Source organism: Pleurodeles waltl, chromosome 5 (genome assembly GCF_031143425.1).
Source record: "Pleurodeles waltl isolate 20211129_DDA chromosome 5, aPleWal1.hap1.20221129, whole genome shotgun sequence".
Lineage (NCBI taxonomy): Eukaryota > Metazoa > Chordata > Amphibia > Caudata > Salamandridae > Pleurodeles > Pleurodeles waltl.
In genome coordinates, this window is record NC_090444.1 from 1,358,403,427 (window position 1) to 1,358,427,406 (window position 23,980).

The window sequence follows — 23,980 nt, forward strand, 5'->3', positions numbered from 1 at the left end:
GAAAGGTGCCCTACTAGTGTGTGACCCCCTCCCACTACCAGTGTCATTAGGTGGCTTGTTAGCCGGCAGGTCCATGTAAGAACCCTCCCCAGCATCTTCAGGGGACTCGTCTGAGTCTTGCTGGGTACCCTCCTCCCCTACCTCCTGATCCTGGGATGGGCCAAACTGGTTGTGGTCACTTTGTAGGAGAAGGCTAAGAAGATCTTTGGTAGGAATCTTACCAATTGCTAAACCTCTTTCCATGCAGAGACCCATCAAACTTTTAAAGTTTAAACTACCATATGTTGCCTGGACAACTGTGGGAGTGAGTTCTACTGCAGACATGATAGAAAGAGTTTAGGACAGAGAGAGAGAAAAATGTTTTGGAACTTTTTAAAGAGAAGAGAAAACTTTTTCAAACCTTTGAAAACTTTTTAAACTTTTCAGAAACTTTTTAGAAAGTTTTAGAGATGGAAAGTTAAAACTGTTTAGGTTACTGAGTATATTCTGAAGTATTTGGTATATGGTTTTCTTATGAAAAGCACCAATGACAAAGTGGTAAAGCAGTTACACGTACGTATCCCACTGCTGCACCACCACTGTAGGAGCCTGGCCTAGATTATAGTGGGTACCTAGTGGTACTTACACCATGTGCCAGGTCCAGCTATCACTTATTAGTAGATTAGTAGTATTCTAGCAGCTTAGGCTGATAGAGGTAGCTATAGCAGAGCAGCTTAGGCTGAACTAGGAGACATGCAAAGCTCCTACTATACCACTTATATCATATAGCACTATATCATAAGAAACACAATATTTAGAGTTACTATAAATAAAGCAGTGGAGACTGTGGACAGTGACAAAGAGGAGGCAGAGGAAGAAGATGTGGACAACAGAATCACTAATTCAACAGTACTCCCAGTGACACACAGGTAAGACACTGGGGCCCATATTTATACTTTTTGACGCTAAACTGCGCTAACGCAGTTTAGCGTAAAAAAATTTTGCGCCGTCTAACGCCATTCTGAAGCGCCATGCGGGCGCCGTATTTATGGAATGGCGTTAGCCGGCGCAAGCAGACCGGCGCTGCCTGGTGTGCGTGGAAAAAAACCACGTAGACCAGGCAGCGCCGGCGTTGGGCAAAAATGACGTTAGGGCGTCTTAAAATGGGGCAAGTCAGGTTGAGGCAAAAAAATCGTCTTAACCCGACTTGCGCCATTTTTTAACGACGCCCATCCCCCATCAACATGACTCCTATCATTGTAAAGATAGGAGTCATGCCCCCTTGCCCAATGGCCATGCCCAGGGGACTTCTGTCCCCTGGGCATGGTCATTGGGCATAGTGGCATGTAGGGGGGCACAAATCAGGCCCCCCTATGCCAAAAAAAATTATAAAAAAAAAATAAAAAAATACTTACCTGAACTTACCTGAATGTCCCTGGGGTGGGTCCCTCCAGCCTTGGGTGTCCTCCTGGGGTGGGCAAGGGTGGCAGGGGGGGTCCCTGGGGGCAGGGGAGGGCACTCTGGGCTCATTTTGAGCCCACTTGTCCCTTAACGCCATGCCTGACGCAGGCGTTAAAAAGCGGCGCAAATGCGCCGTTTTTAGCCACGCCCACTCCCGGGCGTCTCTTTTGCCCGGGAGTATAAATACCACGTAAAGGCCTGGGAGTCATTTTTTAGACGGGAACGCCTCCCTTGCATATCATTAACGCAAGGAAGGGGTTCACGCTAAAAAATGACGCACATTCCGGGAACTTTGGCGCTATACGCCTCTAACGCCATAGTATAAATATGGCGTTAGTTGGCGTTAGTTTAGCGTCGAATTTGCGTCGAAAAAAACGACGCAAATTCGGCGCAAACGGAGTATAAATACGGCCCTGTAACTTCACCTTTCATTGCAGTTTAGTGTTGGACATTGAACATGTCAGCCTGAATTCTGTATTTCTTTGGCTACTTGCTGTACCCTTTGGCATCTCTATTTTCAGATCTCTGTGCCCCACTCTAGCTCCTGGTGTGTTTACTGCTGCCCACTACAGGTCATATCTATGTAAATATAACAGTACATTTGAATTGCAATGTTTACAGGTTGTGTAACTAATACATTTGTGAAACAATTGACAGACTCCATATTTGATTTTGTTCCAAGGGTGTTTATTTAGGTGCTAATAAGTGGAGGGGCATTGCAATGGGCTGGGTTGATGATAGAGGAAAGACCAGGGTAGAGTCCAGTCTATTTTTGTCACAGGTGCATTGCCCAAGGGGGCATAGGATGGGGAGCAATGGCAGTTGAAGGTGGACAGGGTGACAGAGTGGGACACAAGGGTGACAATTAGGAGAGTCTTATGTCCTGGCGGGGGTCTTGGCAATGATCTCTGGCTTCTGCCTTGATCGCAGGGACTGTTTGCGTAGTGGTTCTCCTTCTGCAGGGGTTGGGGTGCTGGTGGCCTGTTGTTTCTGTGGCGGGGCCTCCTGTCCACTAGCTTTGGCAGAGGTGGAGGGCTGTTCTTCGGTTTGGCTAGTGTCAGGGGCCCGTTGGTGTGCCACTGCCTCCCTCATGGTGTTGGCCATGTCTGCCAGCACCCGTGCAATGGTGACCAGGGTGGTGTGGATGTCCCTCAGGTCCTCCCTGATCCCCAGATATTGTCCCTCCTGCAGCCGCTGAGTCTCCCACAGATTGGCCAGTATCTGGCCAATGGACTCCTGGAAATGGTGGTATGCTCCCAGGATGTTGGGGAGTGCCTTGTGGAGAGTCTGTTCCCTGGGCCGGTCCTCCCCCTGCCGCACAGCAGTCCTCCCAGCTTCCCTGTTGTCCTGTGCCTCTGTCCCCTAAAACGTGTGCCCACTGCCACTGACCCCAGGTCCCTGATCATCCTGTGTTTGTGGGGATGCCTGGGGTCCCTTTTAGTGGTGGACACACTGCTGATTAACGTCTCCTGGGGACAGAGGGATGGGCCCACTGGTTGGGTGCTGTGCTGGTGTTTCCTGAGGGGGGAGGCTCTGTGGTGGTTTGGGACTGTGGCTGGGTCACCGACTGTCCAGAGGTCCTTGATGGGCCAGGTTGGTCATCTTGATCCAGGCGTGCAGAGCTGCTGTTATCACTGTGGGCCTCTTCTGCGGGGGGACTGGATGTAGCTGGCACCTTCCCTCCGGTGATGTTGAGTGGGGGTCCTGTGGGGATGTAAATGCAGTGTTATTGTTTCTGCGTGTGCCATCTTGTGCATGGATATGCTTCCCCCTATGCTTGTTATTAGCAAGGCACCTTTGGGTTGTGTGAGTTGTGATTGGTTTGGTTAAGTAATTGTCACTAGTGTGCATGCTGTGGTGATGGGTGTCCATGCAGGTCTGTGATGGGGGTCCATGCATTGGTTTTGCATGCAGGGCCTAGTATTGGGATGAGTGAGATATGATGGTTGAGTATATGTGAGGTGGTGGATTGATGGGGGTGAGGGAAGGGGTAGGAGTTTGTGATGGCATGCAGGTGGGGGTGTGATAGCAATAGAGGTTTGACTTACCAGAGTCCAGTCCTCCTGCTACTCCTGCCAGGTCCTCAGGTTGCATGATCGCCAAGACATACTCCTCCCAGGTTGTTAGTTGTGGGTGAGGAGGTGGGGGTCTAACCCCAGTCCTCTGTACAGCTATCTGGTGTCTTGCTACCATGGAACGCACCTTCCCCCGTAGGTCGTTCCACCTCTTCCTGATGTCATCCCTTGTACTGGGGTGCTGTCCCACGGCGTTGACCCTGTCCACGACTCTCCGCCATAGCTCCATCTTCCTAACAATGGATGTCTGCTGCACCTTTGATCCGAATAGCTGTGGCTCTACCCGGATGATTTCCTCCACCATGACCCTTAGCTCCTCCTCTGAGAACCTGAGTTGTCTTTCTGGTGCCATGGGTGTAGTGTGAGTGGTATGAGTGAGGGTGTGTGGGGTGATGTGTTGGGGTGTTTGATGTGAGGTGCGTGGATGGTCTGTGGGTGATGGTGTTTTGTTGCTCAGATTCAGTGGGTGTTCCTGGCTTGTCCCTCTCTCACTTGCCAAAATCTTTGGGTCATAAAGGGTTGTGGGTAGTGTGTGTGTTTTATATTGGTGTGGGTGTGTGGTGTGTGTATGAGTGTCAGGTGTGTGGATTTTGTATTGTCCACTTTTGTTAGTGTGTGTGTATTTTGAGCGTGGAGGTCTGTACCGCCAATGGTTTACCGCGGTTGAATGACTGCTGCGGTGATTCGTGGGTCATGATGCTGTGGGTGTATTTCTGTTGGCAGAACAGTGTGGGTTTTTGTACCGCCAGTTTATCACTAACCTTTGGTCTGGAAGAATTGTGTGTGTGTCTGTATAGTGGTGGATTTCTATGCGTGGGTCATAATACCCGTAGCGGTATACGGCCGCGGTCGTAGTATATTGACGGCAGTCAGCATGGCGGTGAGCGGCACCAATGCTGTAATGAGGGCCTAAATCTTTAAGGGATCCTTTGGAGGCCGCCTTAAGCTTTGTGAAGTACCCCAGAAGTTGAGCTTTCATGATGACAGATTGTTTGCTCAGTCCAAACTCCAAACAAATTTGCGACGACGGGATACAGACTGGGAAACAAAACAAGCTTCTATAGGATCGCATTTGTACCTGATCCAGCCATGAGTTGATTTGATCATTGTTTATCACTAAATCATAAGTTAACGTAGGCATAAACCTGGCATCGACCACTTTACATATATCTGTGAGATCTGGGCTGCACATCTTTATTGACAGTTTTAAAGCTCACTATCATGGACAAAAGCCAAACAAAAGTCAAAAGCTCTGTTACATGTCCCACGTTACTGTGGGTGTTGGAAACAGCTCTTTCTGTGGGGTTTCCCTGTGTTTTTTGGCTTCTGACCTCTTGTTGTTGATCCTGTGCTGAATTTCGTTTTTTGCTGGCTTTAGATCTCTGGGCACTTTAGCACTGCTAACCAGTGCTAAAGTGTACGTGCTCTCTGCCCAAATGGTATTGGTGATTGCCATATATGATTTACTAGTAAGTCTCTAGTATAGTGCACCATGTGTGCCCAGGGTCTGTACATCAAATACTACTAGTGGGCCTGCAGCACTGATTGTGCCACCCACTGGAGTATCCCTGTAAACATGTCTTAGACCTAACACTACAGTGTCTGTGTGGGAAGTTTGAAACTGCCATAATCAACCTGGCAAATGCACCCAATTGCCAGGCCCAAACCTTTCCTTTTAGTACATGTAAATGACCCCTAAGGTAGGCCGAAGGCAGCCCCATGGGCAGGGGCCGGGTGCATTGTATTTAAAAGGTAGGACATGTTCTGGTGTGTTTTACATGTCCTGAAAGTGAAATACTGCTAAATTTGGTTTGCACTATTGCAAGGACTATCTCTCCCATAAGGTAATATGAGGATTGCCTTGAAATATCTTTTAAGGGTAATTTCCCATTGGGAGCAGACAGAGATTTGGAGTTTGAGGACTCTGAAATCACAATTTAAAAATACATCTTTTGGTGAAGTTGGTTTTTAAGTTATAAGTTTGAAATGCCACTTTTATAAAGTGGGCATTTTCTTGCTTAACCATCCCGTGTCTCTGCCTGGCTGTGGAATACATGTCTGGGTCAAGATGACTGCTAGGCTGTTTGTGAAATAGCTCTAGACAGTCACACAAAGGGAGCTGAGGGATGCCCTGCATATCCTGATGGGTCTTCCTAGACTAGAGAGCTGGGAGGAGCTGACTCTTGTACCTGAATAGGGCTGTGCCTGTCCTTACACAAAGCAGCCTCCAACCTCCTGGAGTGTGTTTGGGGCCCAGGGCAAGAAAGACAGAGTCTTGTGCACTACAAAGACTTTCCTTTAAAGTTTGCCTACCTCAAAGGCAGAAATTATGTATTGGGCCTCTGAGACCATAACCTCAGAACACTTCTGTACTGAGGACAATCTGTAAAGAGGGAAGAGCTGGATGCTGTAGAAGGAACTGCAACTCTGCCTGTTGCTTTGTTGTGCTGGCTTGCAGTTTGCTGCTTCCGCTCTGGGAGTGAAGAGACTCGACCCTACTTTCTACATCCTGCTTTCCAGGGTTCTCCAAGGTCTTCAACTGAGTTTGCCTCCTGTTAGGAAGTCTCAGGGACATTACAGTCTTCATCTGTCAGTGTCTGGGCTCTTCTGGTGAGAGTCCTGACTGTGGCAAGTGGTGCCAAATCCAGTTCCTGGGCCCTTGGAAGTGGAATCTTATGACCTGAAGACAAATCCTGGCCATTGTGCAGAAACATTGATGCATTGCCAACTAGGCAGGAAAATAATCAATGCATCGCCCGTCTGGCGGGAAAAGAATCAATGCATTGCTTGCCTTTTCGACTGATCACTTCCTTCATAGCCCACATCATCTTTGTTTTTAGTGTATCCAAGGTACTGTGTGTTATAAGGATGCAACCACTTATTCTTCAGGATTGAAACTCTTTTAAACCTTAAAAAGTTATTTCTCTACTTGTGTATGTTAGATTTTTGTCATTGCGGTCTTAATCAATTCAGATAAATATTGGCTAGTTTTCTAAACTGGTGTTGAGTGCTTTTGTGGTGTTTTCACTATGTTACTGTGTGTGTAAGTACTTTACACCTTGCCTCTCAGAAAAGCCTGTCTGCTTGAGCCAAGCTACCAAGGGGGTGAGCAGGGGTTATTTTAGCTCTGTGGCTCCCTTACTCTGACTAGAGTGAGGGTCCGTACTTGGACAGGGTACAAACCACTGCCAAATAGAGACCCCATTTCTAACAGTGGGTATGTCCTTTGTGCCAGAGAGCTTGTGCGGCTTCAAGAGTTATTCCATTAATCACATGGAAGCACTGCATATTGATATTGTTTTTTCTGATATTTCTGCTGGTAGCCCCTGTCTGAAATGTTTGGGTGGTTACTAGTACGTTGTTACCAGATGTGATCAATTGGTTTAATATTGTACAGTGATACATTGGTTAGTAGCTCAGGATGGTTTTCCTTGACAAAAGTAGCTCTCATTATAGAAGAGGTTGGGACCCATTGTATAGATATTGTGTACATTGAAACAATGACTCAACCTGATATCATTAAACTAGTGAGCTATGTAGAAAAACAGTGTTTGCATCCAGTGGACCAAGCAATGTTGGGGCATGATTCATGCTGATCTAATAAGATAAAGCAGAAGTCTAAGTCAGTGAAAATGTTATTTATACAAAACGGCTTTGGATGTGGAGGCCATAATAAACTATTCCATGTGCATGGACCCACCACAAACTGTAAGGTCTTTTAACCGCTTCTGTGCCTTGGACGAGGTCACCTCGTCCAAGGCACAGGGGAACTTGGGGGAGCGCTAGCGCGCCCCCCGTGCACCCCCCTTCCCCCCCCAAGGCGGGGATGGAAGGGGAAGACCTTCCCCTTCCACCCCGACCCCCCCACCCCCGTGACGTCAACGCTTGTCACAGGGGCCTCCCCCATCGCGCTGGAAGCTCTGCTTCCAGCGCGATTGAAAGAGAAATGCAAAGCATTTCTCTTTCAATCACTGAGGGAGGCCCGGAGGGGCTTCAAAGGGAAGGAAATGTATTTCCTTCCCTTTGAAGTCTCTCCCAGGGTTTTTTTTTTGGTGAAATTTTCATAAGGGAGCGACCCCTTGGGCAAGGGTCGCTCACATTTTTTTGGGAAGGCCTTTTCTGCCCCCCTGGGGGCAGATCGGCCTATTATTACCTCTAGTCACCTGGGATCTTTTTTTTTTTATGTTTTATTTTATTTTTTTAGGTGGGGAGCGACCCCTTAGGCAAGGGTCGCTCCCCTTGGGGGAAAATTATATTTAGGCCATTTCTGCACCCCTTGGGGGCAGATTGGCCTATTTTGATGAGGCCAATCTGCCCCCAAGGGGGGCAGAAACCACTAGACACCAGGGAGTTTTTTCTTTGCGTGAATTTCAAACACGGGGAGCGACCCCTTAGGCAAGGGTCGCTCCCTGGGGGGCAAATTTATTTTAGGCCATTTCTGCCCCCCCTGGGGGCAGAAACCTCTAGGCGCCAGGGCAATTTTTTTTTTTGTGTTTTTTTTTTTTTTTTAGAGATGGGGAGCGACCCATCAGGCAAGGGTCGCTCCCCTGGGGGGCAAATTGTATTTCGACCATTTCTGCCCCCCCTTGGGGGAAGATTGGTTGATTTTAGGTCAATCTGCCCCCAAGGGGGCAGAAACCACTAGGCACTGGGGATTTGTTTTTTGGCGCCAATGTCACGCAGGGGGAGCGACCCCATAGGCAAGGGTCGCTCCCGGGCAGGGGGAGGTTTAGGGGGGTGGAGGGGGTCAAATTTTAGGGCTTTTCTGCCCCCCCCCGGGGCCAGCTGAGCTAGAGGCCAAACTCCACAGGTAGGCACTTTGCAAAAAACACCTCTGTTTCCTGTGAAAAAATATGTTGTGTCCACGTTGTGTTTTGGGCCATTTCCTTTCATGGGCGCTAGGCCTACCCACAGAAGTGAGGTACCATTTTTATCGAGAGACTTAGGGGAACGCTGGGTGGAAGGAAATTTGTGGCTCCTCTCAGATTCCAGAACTTTCTGTCACCGAAATGAGAGGAAAAAGTGTTTTTTTTGGGCCCAATTTTGATGTTTGCAAAGGATTCTGGGTAACATAACCTGGGCCGAGCCCCACAAGTCACCCCATCTTGGATTCCACTGGGTTTCTAGTTTTCAAAAATGCGCTGGTTTGCTAGGTTTCCCTAGGTGCCGGCTGAGCTACAGGCCAAAATCCACAGGTAGGCACTGTTTTCTATGAAAAAATGTGATGTGTCCATGTTGTGTTTTGGGCCATTTCCTTTCGTGGGCGCTAGTCCTACCCACACAAGTGAGGTATCATTGTTATCGGGAGACTTGGGGGAACGCTGGATGGAAGGAAATTTGTGGCTCCTCTCAGATTCCAGAACTTTCTGCCACAGAAATGTGAGGAACATGGTTTTTTTTTAGCCTAATTTTGAGGTTTGAAAAGGACTCTGGGTAACAGAACCTGGTCCGAGCCCCACAAGTCACCACATCTTGGATTCCCCTAGGTCTCTAGTTTTCAGAAATGCACAGGTTTGGTAGGTTTCCCTTGGTGCCGGTTGAGCTAGAGGCCAAAATCTACAGGTAGGCACTTCGCAAAAAAACCCACCTCTGTTTTCTTTCAAAAAATTGGATGTGTCCATGTTGCGCTTTGGGGCATTTCCTGTCGCGGGTGCTAGGCCTACCCACACAAGTTAGGTATCATTTTTATCGGGAGACTTGGGGGAACGCTGGGTGGAAGGAAATTTGTGGCTCCTCTCAGATTCCAGAACCTTCTGCCACAGAAATGTGAGGAACATGTGTTTTTTTAGCCAAATTTTGAGGTTTGCAAAGGATTCTGGGTAACAGAACCTGGTCCGAGCCCCACAAGTCACCCCATCTTGGATTCACCTAGGTCTCTAGTTTTCAGAAATGCACAGGTTTGGTAGGTTTGCCTAGGTGCCGGCTGAGCTAGAGGCCAAAATCTACAGGTAGGCACTTCGCAAAAATCACCTCTGTTTTGTTTAAAAAAATTGGATGTGTCCACGTTGCGCTTTGGGGCGTTTCCTGTCGCGGGCGCTAGGCCTACCCACACAAGTGAGGTATCATTTTTATGGGGAGACTTGGGGGAACGCTGGGTGGAAGGAAATTTGTGGCTCCTCTCAGATTCCAGAACTTTCTGCCACAGAAATGTGAGGAACATGTGTTTTTTTAGCCACATTTTGAGGTTTGCAAAGGATTCTGGGTAACAGAACCTGGTCCGAGCCCCACAAGTCACCCCATCTTGGATTCCCCTAGGTCTCTAGTTTTTAGAAATGCACAGGTTTGGTAGGTTTCCCTAGGTGCCGGCTAAGCTAGAGGCCAAAATCTACAGGTAGGGACTGTAGGAAGTTGGCTCTGTATGTGCTATTTCAAAGTAAGGAATAGCATGCACAGAGTCCAAGGGTTCCCCTTAGAGGTAAAATAGTGGTAAAAATAGATAATACTAATGCTCTATTTTGTGGTAGTGTGGTCGAGCAGTAGGCTTATCCAAGGAGTAGTGTTAAGCATTTGTTGTACATACACATAGACAATAAATGAGGTACACACACTCAGAGACAAATCCAGCCAATAGGTTTTTATATAGAAAAATATCTTTTCTTAGTTTATTTTAAGAACCACAGGTTCAAATTCTACATGTAATATCTCATTCGAAAGGTATTGCAGGTAAGTACTTTAGGAACTTCAAATCATCAAAATTGCATGTATACTTTTCAAGTTATTCACAAATAGCTGTTTTAAAAGTGGACACTTAGTGCAATTTTCACAGTTCCTAGGGGAGGTAAGTATTGGTTAGGTTAACCAGGTAAGTAAGACACTTACAGGGCTTAGTTCTTGGTCCAAGGTAGCCCACCGTTGGGGGTTCAGAGCAACCCCAAAGTTACCACACCAGCAGCTCAGGGCCGGTCAGGTGCAGAGTTCAAAGTGGTGCCCAAAACACATAGGCTAGAATGGAGAGAAGGGGGTGCCCCGGTTCCGGTCTGCTTGCAGGTAAGTACCCGCGTCTTCGGAGGGCAGACCAGGGGGGTTTTGTAGGGCACCGGGGGGGACACAAGCCCACACAGAAATTTCACCCTCAGCAGCGCGGGGGCGGCCGGGTGCAGTGTAGAAACAAGCGTCGGGTTTGTAATGGAAGTCAATGGGAGATCTAGGGATCTCTTCAGCGCTGCAGGCAGGCAAGGGGGGGGTTCCTCGGGGAAACCTCCACTTGGGCAAGGGAGAGGGACTCCTGGGGGTCACTCCTCCAGTGAAAGTCCGGTCCTTCAGGTCCTGGGGGCTGCGGGTGCAGGGTCTCTCCCAGGTGTCGGGACTTTGGATTCAAAGAGTCGCGGTCAGGGGAAGCCTCGGGATTCCCTCTGCAGGCGGCGCTGTGGGGGCTCAGGGGGGACAGGTTTTTGTACTCACAGTCTTAGAGTAGTCCTGGGGTCCCTCCTGAGGTGTTGGATCGCCACCAGCCGAGTCGGGGTCGCCGGGTGCAGTGTTGCAAGTCTCACGCCTTTTGCGGGGAGCTTGCAGGGTTCTTTAAAGCTGCTGGAAACAAAGTTGCAGCTTTTCTTGGAGCAGGTCCGCTGTCCTCGGGAGTTTCTTGTCTTTTCGAAGCAGGGGCAGTCCTCAGAGGATGTCGAGGTCGCTGGTCCCTTTGGAAGGCGTCGCTGGAGCAGGATCTTTGGAAGGCAGGAGACAGGCCGGTGAGTTTCTGGAGCCAAGGCAGTTGTCGTCTTCTGGTCTTCCTCTGCAGGGGTTTTTCAGCTAGGCAGTCCTTCTTCTTGTAGTTGCAGGAATCTGATTTTCTAGGGTTCAGGGTAGCCCTTAAATACTAAATTTAAGGGCGTGTTTAGGTCTGGGGGGTTAGTAGCCAATGGCTACTAGCCCTGAGGGTGGGTACACCCTCTTTGTGCCTCCTCCCAAGGGGAGGGGGTCACAATCCTAACCCTATTGGGGGAATCCTCCATCTGCAAGATGGAGGATTTCTAAAAGTTAGAGTCACTTCAGCTCAGGACACCTTAGGGGCTGTCCTGACTGGCCAGTGACTCCTCCTTGTTGCTTTCTTTGTTCCCTTCAGCCTTGCCGCCAAAAGTGGGGGCCGTGGCCGGAGGGGGCGGGCAACTCCACTAAGCTGGAGTGCCCTGCTGGGCTGTGACAAAGGGGTGAGCCTTTGAGGCTCACCGCCAGGTGTTACAGCTCCTGCCTGGGGGAGGTGTTAGCATCTCCACCCAGTGCAGGCTTTGTTACTGGCCTCAGAGTGACAAAGGCACTCTCCCCATGGGGCCAGCAACATGTCTCTAGTGTGGCAGGCTGCTGGAACCAGTCAGCCTACACAGATAGTCGGATAGGTTTCAGGGGGCACCTCTAAGGTGCCCTCTGTGGTGTATTTTACAATAAAATGTACACTGGCATCAGTGTGCATTTATTGTGCTGAGAAGTTTGATACCAAACTTCCCAGTTTTCAGTGTAGCCATTATGGTGCTGTGGAGTTCGTGTTTGACAAACTCCCAGACCATATACTCTTATGGCTACCCTGCACTTACAATGTCTAAGGTTTTGTTTAGACACTGCAGGGGTACCATGCTCATGCACTGGTACCCTCACCTATGGTATAGTGCACCCTGCCTTAGGGCTGTAAGGCCTGCTAGAGGGGTGTCTTACCTATACTGCATAGGCAGTGAGAGGCTGGCATGGCACCCTGAGGGGAGTGCCATGTCGACTTACTCGTTTTGTCCTCACTAGCACACACAAGCTGGCAAGCAGGGTGTCTGTGCTGAGTGAGGGGTCTCCAGGGTGGCATAAGACATGCTGCAGCCCTTAGAGACCTTCCTTGGCATCAGGGCCCTTGGTACTAGAAGTACCAGTTACAAGGGACTTATCTGGATGCCAGGGTCTGCCAATTGTGGATACAAAAGTACAGGTTAGGGAAAGAACACTGGTGCTGGGGCCTGGTTAGCAGGCCTCAGCACACTTTCAATTGTAAACATAGCATCAGCAAAGGCAAAAAGTCAGGGGGCAACCATGCCAAGGAGGCATTTCCTTACACAACCCCCCCCCAAACGAAAGAGGATGAGACTAACCTTTCCCAAGAGAGTCTTCATTTTCTAAGTGGAAGAACCTGGAAAGGCCATCTGCATTGGCATGGGCAGTCCCAGGTCTGTGTTCCACTATAAAGTCCATTCCCTGTAGGGAGATGGACCACCTCAACAGTTTAGGATTTTCACCTTTCATTTGCATCAGCCATTTGAGAGGTCTGTGGTCAGTTTGAACTAGGAAGTGAGTCCCAAAGAGGTATGGTCTCAGCTTCTTCAGGGACCAAACCACAGCAAAGGCCTCCCTCTCAATGGCACTCCAACGCTGCTCCCTGGGGAGTAACCTCCTGCTAATGAAAGCAACAGGCTGGTCAAGGCCATCATCATTTGTTTGGGACAAAACTGCCCCTATCCCATGTTCAGAGGCATCAGTCTGCACAATGAACTGCTTAGAATAATCTGGAGCTTTTAGAACTGGTGCTGAGCACATTGCCTGTTTCAGGGTGTCAAAGGCCTGTTGGCATTCCACAGTCCAGTTTACTTTCTTGGGCATTTTCTTGGAGGTGAGTTCAGTGAGGGCTGTCACAATGGATCCATATCCCTTCACAAACCTCCTGTAATACCCAGTCAAGCCAAGGAATGCCCTGACTTGAGTCTGGGTTTTTGGAGCTACCCAGTCCAGAATAGTCTGGATCTTGGGTTGGAGTGGCTGAACTTGGCCTCCACCTACAAGGTGGCCCAAGTAAACCACAGTTCCCTGCCCTATCTGGCATTTGGATGCCTTGATAGAGAGGCCTGCAGATTGCAGAGCCTTCAAAACCTTCTTCAGGTGGACCAGGTGATCCTGCCAGGTGGAGCTAAAGACAGCAATATCATCAAGATAAGCTGTGCTAAAGGACTCCAAGCCAGCAAGGACTTGATTCACCAACCTTTGGAAGGTGGCAGGGGCATTCTTTAAACCAAAGGGCATAACAGTAAACTGATAATGCCCATCAGGTGTGGAGAATGCTGTCTTTTCTTTTGCTCCAGGTGCCATTTTTATTTGCCAGTACCCTGCTGTCAAGTCAAAGGTACTTAGAAATTTGGCAGCACCTAACTTATCAATGAGCTCATCAGCTCTTGGAATTGGATGGGCATCTGTCTTGGTGACAGAATTGAGCCCTCTGTAGTCCACACAAAACCTCATCTCTTTCTTTCCATCTTTGGTGTGAGGTTTGGGGACTAAGACCACTGGGCTAGCCCAGGGGCTGTCAGAGCGCTCAATTACTCCCAATTCCAGCATCTTGTGGACTTCCACCTTGATGCTTTCCTTAACATGGTCAGACTGTCTGAAGATTTTGTTCTTGACAGGCATGCTGTCTCCTGTGTCCACATCATGGGTACACAGGGGTGTCTGACCAGGGGTTAGGGAGAAAAGCTCAGGAAACTGTTGTAGGACTCTCCTACAATCAGCCTGCTGTTGGCCAGAGAGGGTGTCTGAGTAGATCACTCCATCTACTGTGCCATCTTTTGGGTCTGATGACAGAAGATCAGGGAGAGGTTCACTCTCTGCCTCCTGATCCTCATCTGTTACCATCAACAGATTCACATCAGCTCTGTCATGGAAGAGCTTCAGGCGGTTCACATGGATCACCCTCTTGGGGCTCCTGCTTGTGCCCAGGTCCACCAGGTAGGTGACCTGACTCTTCCTTTCTAGTACTGGGTAAGGGCCACTCCATTTGTCCTGGAGTGCCCTGGGAGCCACAGGCTCCAGAACCCAGACTTTCTGCCCTGGTTGGAACTCAACCAGTGCAGCCTTTTGGTCATACCAAAACTTCTGGAGTTGTTGGCTGGCCTCAAGGTTTTTGGTTGCCTTTTCCATGTACTCTGCCATTCTAGAGCGAAGGCCAAGTACATAGTCCACTATGTCCTGTTTAGGCTCATGGAGAGGTCTCTCCCAGCCTTCTTTAACAAGGGCAAGTGGTCCCCTTACAGGATGACCAAACAGAAGTTCAAAGGGTGAGAACCCTACTCCCTTCTGTGGTACCTCCCTGTAAGCGAAAAGCAGACATGGCAGGAGGACATCCCATCTCCTTTTGAGTTTTTCTGGGAGCCCCATGATCATGCCCTTTAATGTCTTGTTGAATCTCTCAACTAAGCCATTAGTTTGTGGATGGTAAGGTGTAGTGAATTTATAAGTCACTCCACACTCATTCCACATGTGCTTTAGGTATGCTGACATGAAGTTGGTACCTCTGTCAGATACCACCTCCTTAGGGAAACCCACTCTGGTAAAGATACCAATGAGGGCCTTGGCTACTGCAGGGGCAGTAGTCGACCTAAGGGGAATAGCTTCAGGATACCTGGTAGCATGATCCACTACTACCAGGATATACATATTTCCTGAGGCTGTGGGAGGTTCCAGTGGACCAACTATGTCCACACCCACTCTTTCAAAGGGCACCCCCACCACAGGAAGTGGAATGAGGGGGGCCTTTGGATGCCCACCTGTCTTACCACTGGCTTGACAGGTGGGGCAGGAGAGGCAAAACTCCTTAACCATGTTGGACATATTGGGCCAGTAGAAGTGGTTGACTAACCTCTCCCACGTCTTGGTTTGTCCCAAATGTCCAGCAAGGGGAATGTCATGGGCCAATGTTAGGATGAACTCTCTGAACAGCTGAGGCACTACCACTCTCCTAGTGGCACCAGGTTTGGGGTCTCTGGCCTCAGTGTACAGGAGCCCATCTTCCCAATAGACCCTATGTGTTCCATTTTTCTTGCCTTTGGACTCTTCAGCAGCTTGCTGCCTAAGGCCTTCAAGAGAGGGGCAGGTTTCTTGTCCCTTACACAGCTCATCCCTTGAGGGTCCCCCTGGGCCCAAGAGCTCAACCTGATAAGGTTCAAGCTCCAAAGGCTCAGTTCCCTCAGAGGGCAGAACTTCTTCCTGAGAAGAGAGGTTCCCTTTCTTTTGCTGTGCTGCAGTTGGTTTCCCAACTGACTTTCCTTTTCTCTTGGTAGGCTGGGCCATTCTTCCAGACTCCAGCTCTACTTGTTCACCCTGTGCCTTGCACTGTGCTCTTGTTTTCACACACACCAGTTCAGGGATACCCAGCATTGCTGCATGGGTTTTTAGTTCAACCTCAGCCCATGCTGAGGACTCCAGGTCATTTCCAAGCAGACAGTCCACTGGGATATTTGAGGAGACCACCACCTGTTTCAGGCCATTGACCCCTCCCCATTCTAAAGTAACCATTGCCATGGGATGTACTTTTCTCTGATTGTCAGCGTTGGTGACTGTGTAAGTTTTTCCAGTCAGGTATTGGCCAGGGGAAACCAGTTTCTCTGTCACCATGGTGACACTGGCACCTGTATCCCTCAGGCCCTCTATTCTAGTCCCATTAATTAAGAGTTGCTGTCTGTATTTTTGCATGTTAGGCGGCCAGACAGCTAGTGTGGCTAAATCCACCCCACCCTCAGAAACTAGAGTAGCTTCAGTGTGGACCCTGATTTGCTCTGGGCACACTGTTGATCCCACTTGGAGACTAGCCATACCAGTGTTACCTGGATGGGAGTTTGGAGTGGAACCTTTCTTGGGACAGGCCTTGTCTCCAGTTTGGTGTCCATGCTGTTTACAGCTATGACACCAGGCCTTTTTGGGATCAAAGTTTTTACCCTTGTACCCATTGTTTTGTGAAGAGGCTCTGGGCCCACCCTCCTGTGCAGGTTTTTGGGGGCCTGTAGAAGACTCTTTACTATTTTTAGTTTTGGTTGTCTCATCACCCTTCTGCTGGGGAGTCTTTGTGACCCCTTTCTTTTGGTCACCCCCTGTTGAAGTCTTGGACACCCTTGTCTTGACCCAATGGTCCGCCTTCTTTCCCAATTCTTGGGGAGAAATTGGTCCTAGGTCTACCAGATGCTGATGCAGTTTATCATTGAAACAATTACTTAACAGGTGTTCTTTCACAAATAAATTGTACAGCCCATCATAATTACTTACACCACTGCCTTGAATCCAACCATCTAGTGTTTTCACTGAGTAGTCAACAAAGTCAACCCAGGTCTGGCTCGAGGATTTTTGAGCCCCCCTGAACCTAATCCTGTACTCCTCAGTGGAGAATCCAAAGCCCTCAATCAGGGTACCCTTCATGAGGTCATAAGATTCTGCATCTTGTCCAGAGAGTGTGAGGAGTCTATCCCTACACTTTCCTGTGAACATTTCCCAAAGGAGAGCACCCCAGTGAGATCTGTTCACTTTTCTGGTTACACAAGCCCTCTCAAAAGCTGTGAACCATTTGGTGATGTCATCACCATCTTCATATTTAGTTACAATCCCTTTAGGGATTTTCAACATGTCAGGAGAATCTCTGACCCTATTTATGTTGCTGCCACCATTGATGGGTCCTAGGCCCATCTCTTGTCTTTCCCTCTCTATGGCTAGGATCTGCCTTTCCAAAGCCAATCTTTTGGCCATCCTGGCTAACTGGATGTCCTCTTCACTGGAGTTATCCTCAGTGATCTCAGAGTTGTTGGTCCCTCCTGTGAGGGAACCAGCATCTCTGACTATTATTTGTGGAGTCAGGGCTTGAGAAGCCCTGCTCTCCCTAAGTAGGACTGGAGGGGGGGAATTTCCCTCCAAGTCACTATCTTCATCCTCTGAGTTGCCATCCTCAGAGGGGTTGGCCTTTTCAAACTCTGCCAAAAGCTCCTGGAGCTGTACTTTGGTAGGTTTGGGGCCCATTGCTATTTTCTTTAGTTTACAGAGTGACCTTAGCTCTCTCATCTGTAGATGGAGGTAAGGTGTGGTGTCGAGTTCCACCACATTCACATCTGTGCTAGACATTATGCTTCTAAAAGTTGGAATACTTTTTAAGAAACTAAAACTGGTTCTAGAATCTAATTCAAACTTTTAACAAACTTTTAAACTCTAAAAGAAATGCTAACAGGGACTAACACAAGGCCCTAGCAGGACTTTAAAGAATTTAGAAAACTTTTCAAATTGCAAAAATCAATTTCTAATGACAATTTTGGAATTTGTCGTGTGATCAGGTATTGGCTGAGTAGTCCAGCAAATGCAAAGTCTTGTACCCCACCGCTGATCCACCAATGTAGGAAGTTGGCTCTGTATGTGCTATTTCAAAGTAAGGAATAGCATGCACAGAGTCCAAGGGTTCCCCTTAGAGGTAAAATAGTGGTAAAAATAGATAATACTAATGCTCTATTTTGTGGTAGTGTGGTCGAGCAGTAGGCTTATCCAAGGAGTAGTGTTAAGCATTTGTTGTACATACACATAGACAATAAATGAGGTACACACACTCAGAGACAAATCCAGCCAATAGGTTTTTATATAGAAAAATATCTTTTCTTAGTTTATTTTAAGAACCACAGGTTCAAATTCTACATGTAATATCTCATTCGAAAGGTATTGCAGGTAAGTACTTTAGGAACTTCAAATCATCAAAATTGCATGTATACTTTTCAAGTTATTCACAAATAGCTGTTTTAAAAGTGGACACTTAGTGCAATTTTCACAGTTCCTAGGGGAGGTAAGTATTGGTTAGGTTAACCAGGTAAGTAAGACACTTACAGGGCTTAGTTCTTGGTCCAAGGTAGCCCACCGTTGGGGGTTCAGAGCAACCCCAAAGTTACCACACCAGCAGCTCAGGGCCGGTCAGGTGCAGAGTTCAAAGTGGTGCCCAAAACACATAGGCTAGAATGGAGAGAAGGGGGTGCCCCGGTTCCGGTCTGCTTGCAGGTAAGTACCCGCGTCTTCGGAGGGCAGACCAGGGGGGTTTTGTAGGGCACCGGGGGGGACACAAGCCCACACAGAAATTTCACCCTCAGCAGCGCGGGGGCGGCCGGGTGCAGTGTAGAAACAAGCGTCGGGTTTGTAATGGAAGTCAATGGGAGATCTAGGGATCTCTTCAGCGCTGCAGGCAGGCAAGGGGGGGGTTCCTCGGGGAAACCTCCACTTGGGCAAGGGAGAGGGACTCCTGGGGGTCACTCCTCCAGTGAAAGTCCGGTCCTTCAGGTCCTGGGGGCTGCGGGTGCAGGGTCTCTCCCAGGTGTCGGGACTTTGGATTCAAAGAGTCGCGGTCAGGGGAAGCCTCGGGATTCCCTCTGCAGGCGGCGCTGTGGGGGCTCAGGGGGGACAGGTTTTTGTACTCACAGTCTTAGAGTAGTCCTGGGGTCCCTCCTGAGGTGTTGGATCGCCACCAGCCGAGTCGGGGTCGCCGGGTGCAGTGTTGCAAGTCTCACGCCTTTTGCGGGGAGCTTGCAGGGTTCTTTAAAGCTGCTGGAAACAAAGTTGCAGCTTTTCTTGGAGCAGGTCCGCTGTCCTCGGGAGTTTCTTGTCTTTTCGAAGCAGGGGCAGTCCTCAGAGGATGTCGAGGTCGCTGGTCCCTTTGGAAGGCGTCGCTGGAGCAGGATCTTTGGAAGGCAGGAGACAGGCCGGTGAGTTTCTGGAGCCAAGGCAGTTGTCGTCTTCTGGTCTTCCTCTGCAGGGGTTTTTCAGCTAGGCAGTCCTTCTTCTTGTAGTTGCAGGAATCTGATTTTCTAGGGTTCAGGGTAGCCCTTAAATACTAAATTTAAGGGCGTGTTTAGGTCTGGGGGGTTAGTAGCCAATGGCTACTAGCCCTGAGGGTGGGTACACCCTCTTTGTGCCTCCTCCCAAGGGGAGGGGGTCACAATCCTAACCCTATTGGGGGAATCCTCCATCTGCAAGATGGAGGATTTCTAAAAGTTAGAGTCACTTCAGCTCAGGACACCTTAGGGGCTGTCCTGACTGGCCAGTGACTCCTCCTTGTTGCTTTCTTTGTTCCCTTCAGCCTTGCCGCCAAAAGTGGGGGCCGTGGCCGGAGGGGGCGGGCAACTCCACTAAGCTGGAGTGCCCTGCTGGGCTGTGACAAAGGGGTGAGCCTTTGAGGCTCACCGCCAGGTGTTACAGCTCCTGCCTGGGGGAGGTGTTAGCATCTCCACCCAGTGCAGGCTTTGTTACTGGCCTCAGAGTGACAAAGGCACTCTCCCCATGGGGCCAGCAACATGTCTCTAGTGTGGCAGGCTGCTGGAACCAGTCAGCCTACACAGATAGTCGGATAGGTTTCAGGGGGCACCTCTAAGGTGCCCTCTGTGGTGTATTTTACAATAAAATGTACACTGGCATCAGTGTGCATTTATTGTGCTGAGAAGTTTGATACCAAACTTCCCAGTTTTCAGTGTAGCCATTATGGTGCTGTGGAGTTCGTGTTTGACAAACTCCCAGACCATATACTCTTATGGCTACCCTGCACTTACAATGTCTAAGGTTTTGTTTAGACACTGCAGGGGTACCATGCTCATGCACTGGTACCCTCACCTATGGTATAGTGCACCCTGCCTTAGGGCTGTAAGGCCTGCTAGAGGGGTGTCTTACCTATACTGCATAGGCAGTGAGAGGCTGGCATGGCACCCTGAGGGGAGTGCCATGTCGACTTACTCGTTTTGTCCTCACTAGCACACACAAGCTGGCAAGCAGGGTGTCTGTGCTGAGTGAGGGGTCTCCAGGGTGGCATAAGACATGCTGCAGCCCTTAGAGACCTTCCTTGGCATCAGGGCCCTTGGTACTAGAAGTACCAGTTACAAGGGACTTATCTGGATGCCAGGGTCTGCCAATTGTGGATACAAAAGTACAGGTTAGGGAAAGAACACTGGTGCTGGGGCCTGGTTAGCAGGCCTCAGCACACTTTCAATTGTAAACATAGCATCAGCAAAGGCAAAAAGTCAGGGGGCAACCATGCCAAGGAGGCATTTCCTTACAGGGACTTTGCAAAAAACATCTCTGTTTTCTTTCAAAAATTTGGATGTGTCCACGTTGCGCTTTGGGGCGTTTCCTGTCGCGGGCGCTAGGCCTACCCACACAAGTGAGGTATCATTTTTATCAGGAGACTTGGGAGAACGCTGGGTGGAAGGAAATTTGTGGCTCCTCTCAGATTCCAGAACTTTCTGCCACAGAAATGTGAGGAACATGTGTTTTTTTAGCCAAATTTTGAGGTTTGCAAAGGATTCTGGGTAACAGAACCTGGTCCGAGCCCCACAAGTCACCCCATCTTGGATTCCCCTAGGTCTCTAGTTTTCAGAAATGCACAGGTTTGGTAGGTTTGCCTAGCTGCCGGCTGAGCTAGAGGCCAAAATCTACAGGTAGGCACTTTGCAAAAAACACCTCTGTTTTCTTTCAAAAAATTGGATGTGTCCACGTTGCGCTTTGGGGCGTTTCCTGTTGCGGGCGCTAGGCCTACCCACACAAGTGAGGTATAATTTTTATCGGGAGACTTGGGGGAACGCTGGGTGGAAGGAAATTTGTGGCTCCTCTCAGATTCCAGAACTTTCTGCCACAGAAATGTGAGGAACATGTGTTTTTTTAGCCAAATTTTGAGGTTTGCAAAGGATTCTGGGTAACAGAACCTGGTCCGAGCCCCAGAATTCACCCCATCTTGGATTCCCCTAGGTCTCTAGTTTTCAGAAATGCACAGGTTTGGTAGGTTTGCCTAGGTGCCGGCTGAGCTAGAGGCCAAAATCTACAGGTAGGCACTTCGCAAAAATCACCTCTGTTTTCTTTCAAAAAATTGGATGTGTCCACGTTGCGCTTTGGGGCGTTTCCTGTCGCGGGCGCTAGGCCTACCCAAACAAGTGAGGTATCATTTTTATGGGGCGACTTGGGGGAACGCTGGGTGGAAGGAAATTTGTGGCTCCTCTCAGATTCCAGAACTTTCTGCCACAGAAATGTGAGGAACATGTGTTTTTTTAGCCAAATTTTGAGGTTTGCAAAGGATTCTGGGTAACAGAACCTGGTCCGAGCCCCACAAGTCACCCCATCTTGGATTCCCCTAGGTCTCTAGTTTTTAGAAATGCACAGGTTTGGTAGGTTTCCCTAGGTGCCGGCTGAGCTAGAGGCCAAAATCTACAGGTAGGCACTTTGCAAAAAACACCTCTGTTTTCTTTAAAAAATGTGGATGTGTCCACGTTGCGCTTTGGGGCGTTTCCTGTCGCGGGCGCTAGGCCTACCCACACAAGTGAGGTATCATTTTTATCGGGAGACTTGGGGGAACGCTGGGTAGAAGGAAATTTGTGGCTCCTCTCAGATTCCAGAACTTTTTCCCACAGAAATGTGAGGAACATGTGTTTTTTTAGCCAAATTTTGAGGTTTGCAAAGGACTCTGGGTAACAGAACCTGGTCCGAGCCCCACAAGTCACCCCATCTTGGATTCCCCTAGGTCTCTAGTTTTCAGAAATGCACAGGTTTGGTAGGTTTGCCTAGGTGCCGGCTGAGCTAAAGGCCAAAATCTACAGGTAGGCACTTTGCAAAAAACACCTCTGTTTTCTTTAAAAAAATTGGATGTGACCACGTTGCGCTTTGGGGCGTTTCCTGTCGCGGGCGCTAGGCCTACCCACACAAGTGAGGTATAATTTTTATCGGGAGACTTGGGGGAACGCTGGGTGGAAGGAAATTTGTGGCTCCTCTCAGATTCCAGAACTTTCTGCCACAGAAATGTGAGGAACATGTGTTTTTTTAGCCACATTTTGAGGTTTGCAAAGGATTCTGGGTAACAGAACCTGGTCCGAGCCCCACAAGTCACCCCATCTTGGATTCCCCTAGGTCTCTAGTTTTTAGAAATGCACAGGTTTGGTAGGTTTCCCTAGGTGCCGGCTAAGCTAGAGGCCAAAATCTACAGGTAGGGACTTTGCAAAAAACACCTCTGTTTTCTTTCAAAAATTTGGATGTGTCCACGTTGCGCTTTGGGGCGTTTCCTGTCGCGGGCGCTAGGCCTACCCACACAAGTGAGGTATCATTTTTATCAGGAGACTTGGGAGAACGCTGGGCAGAAGGAAATATGTGGCTCCTCTCAGATTCCAGAACTTTCTCCCACAGAAATGTGAGGAACATGTGTTTTTTTAGCCAAATTTTGAGGTTTGCAAAGGACTCTGGGTAACAGAACCTGGTCCGAGCCCCACAAGTCACCCCATCTTGGATTCCCCTAGGTCTCTAGTTTTCAGAAATGCACAGGTTTGGTAGGTTTGCCTAGGTGCTGGCTGAGCTAGAGGCCAAAATCTACAGGTAGGCACTTTGCAAAAAACACCTCTGTTTTCTTTCAAAAAATTGGATGTGTCCACGTTGCGCTTTGGGGCGTTTCCTGTTGCGGGCGCTAGGCCTACCCACACAAGTGAGGTATAATTTTTATCGGGAGACTTGGGGGAACGCTGGGTGGAAGGAAATTTGTGGCTCCTCTCAGATTCCAGAACTTTCTGCCACAGAAATGTGAGGAACATGTGTTTTTTTAGCCACATTTTGAGGTTTGCAAAGGATTCTGGGTAACAGAACCTGGTCCGAGCCCCACAAGTCACCCCATCTTGGATTCCCCTAGGTCTCTAGTTTTTAGAAATGCACAGGTTTGGTAGGTTTCCCTAGGTGCCGGCTAAGCTAGAGGCCAAAATCTACAGGTAGGGACTTTGCAAAAAACACCTCTGTTTTCTTTCAAAAATTTGGATGTGTCCACGTTGCGCTTTGGGGCGTTTCCTGTCGCGGGCGCTAGGCCTACCCACACAAGTGAGGTATCATTTTTATCAGGAGACTTGGGAGAACGCTGGGCAGAAGGAAATATGTGGCTCCTCTCAGATTCCAGAACTTTCTCCCACAGAAATGTGAGGAACATGTGTTTTTTTAGCCAAATTTTGAGGTTTGCAAAGGACTCTGGGTAACAGAACCTGGTCCGAGCCCCACAAGTCACCCCATCTTGGATTCCCCTAGGTCTCTAGTTTTCAGAAATGCACAGGTTTGGTAGGTTTGCCTAGGTGCTGGCTGAGCTAGAGGCCAAAATCTACAGGTAGGCACTTTGCAAAAAACACCTCTGTTTTCTTTCAAAAAATTGGATGTGTCCACGTTGCGCTTTGGGGCGTTTCCTGTTGCGGGCGCTAGGCCTACCCACACAAGTGAGGTATAATTTTTATCGGGAGACTTGGGGGAACGCTGGGTGGAAGGAAATTTGTGGCTCCTCTCAGATTCCAGAACTTTCTGCCACAGAAATGTGAGGAACATGTGTTTTTTTAGCCAAATTTTGAGGTTTGCAAAGGATTCTGGGTAACAGAACCTGGTCCGAGCCCCAGAAGTCACCCCATCTTGGATTCCCCTAGGTCTCTAGTTTTCAGAAATGCACAGGTTTGGTAGGTTTGCCTAGGTGCCGGCTGAGGTAGAGGCCAAAATCTACAGGTAGGCACTTCGCAAAAATCACCTCTGTTTTCTTTAAAAAAATTGGATGTGTCCACGTTGCGCTTTGGGGCGTTTCCTGTCGCGGGCGCTAGGCCTACCCAAACAAGTGAGGTATCATTTTTATGGGGCGACTTGGGGGAACGCTGGGTGGAAGGAAATTTGTGGCTCTTCTCAGATTCCAGAACTTTCTGCCACAGAAATGTGAGGAACATGTGTTTTTTTAGCCAAATGTT